This window comes from Neoarius graeffei, chromosome 4 (assembly GCF_027579695.1).
Source record: "Neoarius graeffei isolate fNeoGra1 chromosome 4, fNeoGra1.pri, whole genome shotgun sequence".
NCBI classification, from domain to species: Eukaryota; Metazoa; Chordata; class Actinopteri; order Siluriformes; family Ariidae; genus Neoarius; species Neoarius graeffei.
In genome coordinates this window covers 1,165,601-1,174,403 of record NC_083572.1, presented here as the reverse complement: position 1 = coordinate 1,174,403, position 8,803 = coordinate 1,165,601, and the positions used below count along the sequence as shown (strand labels likewise).

The 8,803-nt window shown below is 44.9% G+C and overlaps 1 protein-coding gene across 4 annotated transcripts in view; it reads left to right on the top strand.

Annotated features, from left to right (window-relative positions):
* Nucleotides 1-4,755: 4,755 nt before the first annotated feature.
* The window catches only part of pik3r5 (phosphoinositide-3-kinase, regulatory subunit 5), a 53,483-nt gene continuing 49,435 nt past the window's right edge, over nt 4,756-8,803 (top strand). For all 4 annotated transcript variants that reach the window (XM_060918554.1, XM_060918553.1, XM_060918552.1 and 1 more), the window contains exon 1: nt 4,756-4,936. The gene's annotated coding sequence lies outside the window, so the exon portion shown is untranslated. The remainder of the gene's footprint in view (nt 4,937-8,803) is intronic.

Sequence of the window (8,803 nt, the reverse complement as noted above, 5' to 3'; positions counted from 1 at the left end):
CGCCAACACACGCCAAAACACGCCAAAACGCTAACACGCTAACACACTCCAACACACGCTAACACACTCCAACACACGCTAACACACTCCAACACACGCTAACACACTCCAACACACGCTAACACACTCCAACACACGCTAACACGCTAACACACTCCAACACACGCTAACACACTCCAACACACGCCAACACACGCCAACACACGCTAACACGCTAACACACTCCAACACACGCTAACACACTCCAACACACGCTAACACACTCCAACACACGCTAACACACTCCAACACACGCTAACACACTCCAACACACGCTAACACGCTAACACACTCCAACACACGCTAACACACTCCAACACACGCCAACACACGCCAACACACGCTAACACGCTAACACACTCCAACACACGCTAACACACTCCAACACACGCCAACACACGCCAACACACGCCAAAACACGCCAAAACGCTAACACGCTAACACACTCCAACACACGCTAACACACTCCAACACACGCCAACACACGCCAACACACGCTAACACGCTAACACACTCCAACACACGCTAACACACTCCAACACACGCCAACACACGCCAACACACGCCAAAACACGCCAAAACGCTAACACGCTAACACACTCCAACACACGCTAACACACTCCAACACACGCTAACACACTCCAACACACGCTAACACACTCCAACACACGCTAACACACTCCAACACACGCTAACACGCTAACACACTCCAACACACGCTAACACACTCCAACACACGCCAACACACGCTAACACACTCCAACACACGCTAACACACTCCAACACACTCCAACACACGCCAACACATGCTAACACACGCCAACACACGCCAACACACTCCAACATGCCAACACACGCCAACACACGCCAACACACTCCAACACGCCAACACACGCCAACACACTCCAACACACGCCAACACACTCCAACACACGCCAACACACGCCAACACACTCCAACACACGCCAACACACTCCAACACACGCCAACACACTCCAACACACTCCAACACACGCCAACACACGCTAACCCACACTAACACACTCCAACACACACTAACACACTCTAACCCACACTAACACACTCCAACACACAATAACACAGTCCGATACACTCTAACCCACACTAACACACTCCAACACACGCTAACACACTCCAACACACGCCAACACACGCCAACACACGCCAAAACACGCCAAAACGCTAACTCACTCCAACACACGCTAACACACTCCAACACACGCTAACACACTCCAACACACGCTAACACACTCCAACACACGCTAACACGCTAACACACTCCAACACACGCTAACACACTCCAACACACGCTAACACACTCCAACACACGCCAACACACTCCAACACACGCCAACACACTCCAACACACGCCAACACACGCTAACACACTCCAACACACGCTAACACACTCCAACACACGCCAACACACGCTAACACGCTAACACGCTAACACACTCCAACACACGCCAACACACGCCAACACACTCCAACACACGCCAACACACGCCAACACACGCTAACACACTCCAACACACGCTAACACGCTAACACACTCCAACACACGCCAACACACGCTAACACGCTAACACACTCCAACACACGCCAACACACGCCAACACACTCCAACACACGCCAACACACGCCAACACACGCTAACACACTCCAACACACGCTAACACGCTAACACACTCCAACACACGCTAACACACTCCAACACACGCTAACACACTCCAACACACGCCAACACACTCCAACACACGCCAACACACGCTAACACACTCCAACACACGCTAACACACTCCAACACACGCCAACACACGCCAACACACGCTAACACGCTAACACACTCCAACACACGCCAACACACGCCAACACACTCCAACACACGCCAACACACGCCAACACACGCTAACACACTCCAACACACGCTAACACACTCCAACACACGCCAACACACGCCAACACACGCTAACACACGCTAACACACGCCAACACACGCCAACACACGCCAACACACGCTAACACACTCCAACACACGCTAACACACTCCAACACACGCCAACACACTCCAACACACGCCAACACACGCTAACACACGCCAACACACGCTAACACACTCCAACACACGCCAACACACGCCAACACGCTAACACACTCCAACACACGCTAACACACTCCAACACACGCCAACACACGCTAACACACGCTAACACACTCCAACACACGCCAACACACGCCAACACACGCTAACACACTCCAACACACGCTAACACACTCCAACACACGCCAACACACTCCAACACACGCCAACACACTCCAACACACGCCAACACACGCTAACACACTCCAACACACGCTAACACACTCCAACACACGCCAACACACGCCAACACGCTAACACACTCCAACACACGCTAACACACACTAACACGCTAACACACTCCAACACACACTAACACAGTCCGATACACTCTAACCCACACTAACACACTCCGACACACAATAACACAGTCCGATACACTCTAACCCACACTAACACACTCCAACACACAATAACACAGTCCGATACACTCTAACCCACACTAACACACTCCAACACACACTAACATACTCCAATACACAGTGACACACTCCAACACACACTAACACACTCCAACACACACTAACACACTCCAACACACACTAACACACTCCAACACACACTAACACAGTCCGATACACTCTAACCCACACTAACACACTCCGACACACACTCCAACACACTCTAACATACGCTAATACATGCTAACTAACTCCAACGCACACTAACACACTCCAACACACAGTAACACACACTCCAACACAAACTACCACACTAACACACTCCAACACACACTAACACACTCTAACCTACACTAACACACTCCAATACACAGTGACACACTCCAACCTACACACTCTAACACACTCTAACCTACACTAACACACTCCGACACACAATAACACAGTCCGATACACTCTAACCCACACTAACACACTCCAACACACAATAACACAGTCCGATACACTCTAACCCCCACTAACACACTCCAACACACACTAACACACTCTAACCTACACTAACACACTCCAACACACAATAACACAGTCCGATACACTCTAACCCACACTAACACACTCCAACACACACTAACACACTCTAACATACGCTAACACATGCTAACAAACTCCAACGCACACCAACACACTGTAACACACACTCCAACACAAACTACCACACTAACACACTCCAACACACACTAACACACTCTAACCTACACTAACACACTCCAATACACAGTGACACACTCCAACACACACTAACAAACTCCAACACACACTAACACACTCCAACACACACTAACAAACTCCAACACACACTAACACAGTCCGATACACTCTAACCCACACTAACACACTCCGACACACACTCCAACACACTCTAACATACGCTAATACATGCTAACTAACTCCAACGCACACTAACACACTCCAACACACAGTAACACACACTCCAACACAAACTACCACACTAACACACTCCAACACACACTAACACACTCTAACCTACACTAACACACTCCAATACACAGTGACACACTCCAACCTACACACTCTAACACACTCTAACCTACACTAACACACTCCGACACACAATAACACAGTCCGATACACTCTAACCCACACTAACACACTCCAACACACAATAACACAGTCCGATACACTCTAACCCACACTAACACACTCCAACACACACTAACACACTCTAACCTACACTAACACACTCCAACACACAATAACACAGTCCGATACACTCTAACCCACACTAACACACTCCAACACACACTAACACACTCTAACATACGCTAACACATGCTAACAAACTCCAACGCACACCAACACACTGTAACACACACTCCAACACAAACTACCACACTAACACACTCCAACACACACTAACACACTCTAACCTACACTAACACACTCCAATACACAGTGACACACTCCAACACACACTAACAAACTCCAACACACACTAACACACTCCAACACACACTAACAAACTCCAACACACACTAACACAGTCCGATACACTCTAACCCACACTAACACACTCCGACACACTCCAACACACACTAACACACTCCAGCACACACTAAAACTCCAACACACACTAACACAGTACGATACACTCCAACACACACTCCACTACAGACTATCTAACATTAACACACTACTACACTCATCACCTGCAGGATGTTCAGTACACTGTCGCCCCCTAGTGGAAGTGTATATTCACAGTATTCACTTACGGTATCCTCACTGTTACAGCTGACAGTCAAACCTCTCAAAACACACACACACACACACACACACACAGTGAATTATGTACACACTGAGATTTTTACATCAACACATTCTCTACTTCTACATTTTGGAATAAAGTAATAGTTTTTATTCAATAGGTAAATATGAACTTCAGAACTAGAACAATGCAAGTGCAGGCACACACACACACACCCTGCTCTGTGTGCCCATTTCCCCGATGCAGGATGCAACAACACACTCCAATTCATAAAAACAACACAAAACATCAAAGAACAACTTCCGCTGCTGTGTGGGCATGGAAGCCCCGCCCCCTGCGTCCTCTCATGCACCTTAAACTCACTTCCTGTTTCAGCACTGTTTGAGTCGTGTGTGTTTGTGTGCGAGTGTGTGCATGTATGTATGTTTGAAGCAGATGAAGCTGCTGCACTCTGACAGAAATGTTTTATTGTGTTCGACGGATATGAAGTGAAGAACATCTGACCTCTGATCTCCAACCTGCAGAAACATGGGGAGTGTGTGACGGCCGCAGGTAGGGGACCAAAATCACACACACACACAAGCGTGTGTTTCTGTTACACAGCTGCTCTTCTGGTCCTTATGATCCGAGAGTCAAAAAATGGGAAATACAATTTTGTGTGTGTTATTTAAGGTCCATTTGAAAAGTCTTATTTTTGTCAGCTGTGCCCTAAATCTCACTCTGTTCCATACAGAAAGGGTACTCGACTGTCCTTTTCCATGTCACTGTGTTGAAACAGTGAAATGTACCTTTAGTATCTTTATATTGATATTTAAAGAGAATCTAAGCTCCATAATGAGAACTTAAGGATAACTGATGTATCTTTAAAGCTTTACAGGTACACTACATACACCTTAACACACATGTGTCGTTGATGTTAGCACCCCAGTGACAAGGTAAAGTACCGTTTGGTGCCTTTAGTCCTGAGAGTGTAACAGTACACCTGCAGATGATGACAGAGTATGACTTCTTGATTTTGTATTTTTTTTTAATTCAGTACTAAACATAACTAAAATTACTCTTGCCATTGTGCTTGGTTAAGATTTAATACGTACAGTAATTTAGCTCAGAATAAAGAGTCGAGTTCTTTCAATAGCTTCCTGACAGCTCAATACTGAAATTCAGAAAATGCATGGCATGTATTTTTACCTGTAGATTTAAACTTAAAAATGTATTTTTAACAGTCGTTTAAATTGATCTTAAACCTACACTATGTCCACATTCCCAGGTGAAAGATATGCGTTAAAGGTACAAATGATAAGGGTACTGCCCCAGCAACAAGATACAGTATACTTATATTAATCCCTAAAGAGGAAATGAAAGAATTTAGAGCAGCATGATGGCGAGAATAGTAAGGTAGAACAATAAATAGAAGTCTTATATTAAATATAGTACAGATGAGAGGGTTAAGCAAACCAGCAGGGCAGAGTCACCATGGAAACGCAGTCTGATCATGTAAAAAGCGTGGCTGTAAGCACTAACAGCAAGTTTTATATCAATTGACCAAAAATTGGGTGTAACTGAGATATGACCTCACATCCTGTCTGGCGGATTCACCACCGACACCAATCAACTGTAACGGACAAATCCTTTGGAAAATAAAAAATTCCATCCAATTCTCTTCATTTCTTTCATTTTTAAAAAATGGCGGCCGTGCCAATTAAGTGATACGACAATTTATTATGTCTCATTTCCCAAAATATCACCTGACACAAGAATCACTTCTGTTAAAGGAAACACATCAACACTTACTGAAGTAGTTTGTGCAGTTTATTGCAGCGACTCTGTAGGAGCCAAATGACACAAATATTTTGCACATGCTGAAGAAGGCATCCCACGTCGAGATACCAATTTTGGTGTCAATCTATCAAAGCACTGCTGAGATATGACCTCACTTCCTGTTTGGTGGCTTCACCATGGATTTCAATTGGCTGTCATGGACAAACGGTTTGGAAAATGAAAGATCAATATGATAAGTTTTGCGAGGCTTGGACTGTTGATCACTTCTAAGAAATTTGGTGAAAATTGGATAAAATTTGTGGCCTGCGAACAATTTTAAAACATTTTGATAAAATCCAATATGGCAGAAATTGAAGGCATATGTAGGCAGGAAGTCATGGCCTTATGGTTTGAGAAGCAGCTTTGGGACCAAAAGGTTGCTGGTTTGATTCCCTGAACCAACAGGAATGGCTAAAGTGCCCTTGAGCAAGGCGCCTAACCCCCAACTGCCCCCCAGGCTGCTCTGAGTGTGTTGTATGTCGCTCTGGATAAGAGCATCTGCTAAATGCCTCTCATGTAATGTATGGGGTGCGCTGAATTCGGCTTGAGCCAAGGAATCCAATCAGGCCTCATTTGTGAAAATCAGGCAAAAGTTACATGCATAAACGTACCTCCAAATTTGACCCATTGGTGGCGCTAGAGCACTCGAGGTGCAAAGTTTCTGTATTAATTAGTTTCAACAAAGTTCTTATTAATGTGTTTAGGTGCAATCCCAACACGCCTTTATGCTCTTCAAACATCACTAAACACTATAGGACGGTCCACGGGACTGCACCTAAGCACGTTAATAAGAATAAGGTATTAATAAAACTTTGTTGTGTTAAGAAAGTGTGAGAGTAAATCCGACTGCTTGTTGTATGAAATGCTCTACATTAGAGAAAGAAGACGAGCTCTCACCGTGCACTCGGACTCCTTACAGGCCAAACGTTTTGTTTAGCATCATGCTAATCTGTTTTTATATGTTTTGACATTAGCTTAGCTTATGAACACTCGCTTAATAATGGTGCAAGTGGCACTGAAACATCGTGCTCTTCATATTAATTAATACAAAATTAATCAATATTAATATAAGCATCTTGTTATGGCTTGTTACGGCCTGCAGTTTCGAGTCAATTGCACTTCCAAATATCTTTTGGAAACATCATTTAACTAAAACAGTTTCACTATTTATAATGACATGAATGAAAAAAATCTGACTTTTTGTGACTCATAAACACTTGAAGTTATCAGATTACAGTGATCAGATTAAATATTAGAGCACAATGAAATTCTGTCTCTGTGTTTAACCCTTCTGGGGATGTGAGCACACACACACGCGGAGCGGAGCGGAGCGGAGCGGAGCGGAGCGGAGGGCAGCTGTGCTGCAGCGCCCGGGGAGCAGTTGCGGGTTTGGTGTGTTGCTCAAGGGTGCTTGAGCCGTGGATGTAGAGGGAGGGCAACTAGCTAAATAGTGTCCACTACAGAGGGACCATGATTTATACACTGGACAGACAGTGCTGTTGTTTCTGAAACGTGTCTGAGTTGATAATCAGAGTGTGTGTGTGTGTGTGAAGTTTTAAACGTGCAGATTATAGACTAATCTGAGGATGCTAATTTAGCTAGTCGTGTTTCCATCTTAGCTTCAGATCATATTGCTATATTTCAAACCGAGAGTTTGGCGGCGGTGCACGTATCACACCTCAGCTGCAGCACTTCTCCGATTTTCACTGACAGGAAGTGAGGAGAAAGTGTGATCAAGTTCCTGACTCCATCATGATATCACACTGTAGGATATATCAGGGTGTGTCTGTGCAGTGATGTATCAGCACAGCTCTGGGAAGAACAGAGAGAATAAAGGGATGTATGACTGAAGTGCTCTCTCTCTCTCTCTCTCTCTCTCTCTCTCTCTCTCTCTCTCTCTCTCTCTCTCTCACACACACTTCTGCTTTTCCCCTCGTGACTCATTCTGACATTTACTGACACTGAACCATAAGGGAAGTTTTTCTTTCTGTGTGTGTGTGTTACTGAGGCCAGAAGCTTATATTCTGTACATGCATACAAAATTACACACACACACACACACACACACAGTCACACAGTATTTAGGTAATTGCAATGTTTACCTTCACTCGTCTTCCTGTTTTTTTTGCGGTTGTTCTTATCAGCAGGATCATCTTCTTTACTACCACTGACTACACACACACACACACACACACACTTATGAAGAACCCCTTTAAACCTGGCACAGTTGATAGCTGATGCAGTAGACGCTCTGAGTTTATTGAGTGTGTGTGTGATATCAAATTCATCTGTCTTCTCACCATCCCTTAAAGTGGATCCTCACTGCTCCAGATTTCCTGAGTTTTTCTCAGATTGTCCAACACACACTAACACACAGTAACACACCTAGTAAGTTCAGCTTTAACGCTGGACACTTGAACCCGTGATTCTGGGCAGAACAATGCACAGAGCGACGCCAACTTAACCCTGCGTGCCAAACTCTCACCCTGTATTAACATTAAAATGTCCCACAGCAAAGGATGAAGTGTGTGTGAGACCTGAACTGTTTAATGTACATGACCTTGCTGATTATGCTGAATATCCGACTTCATAATGCAGCAG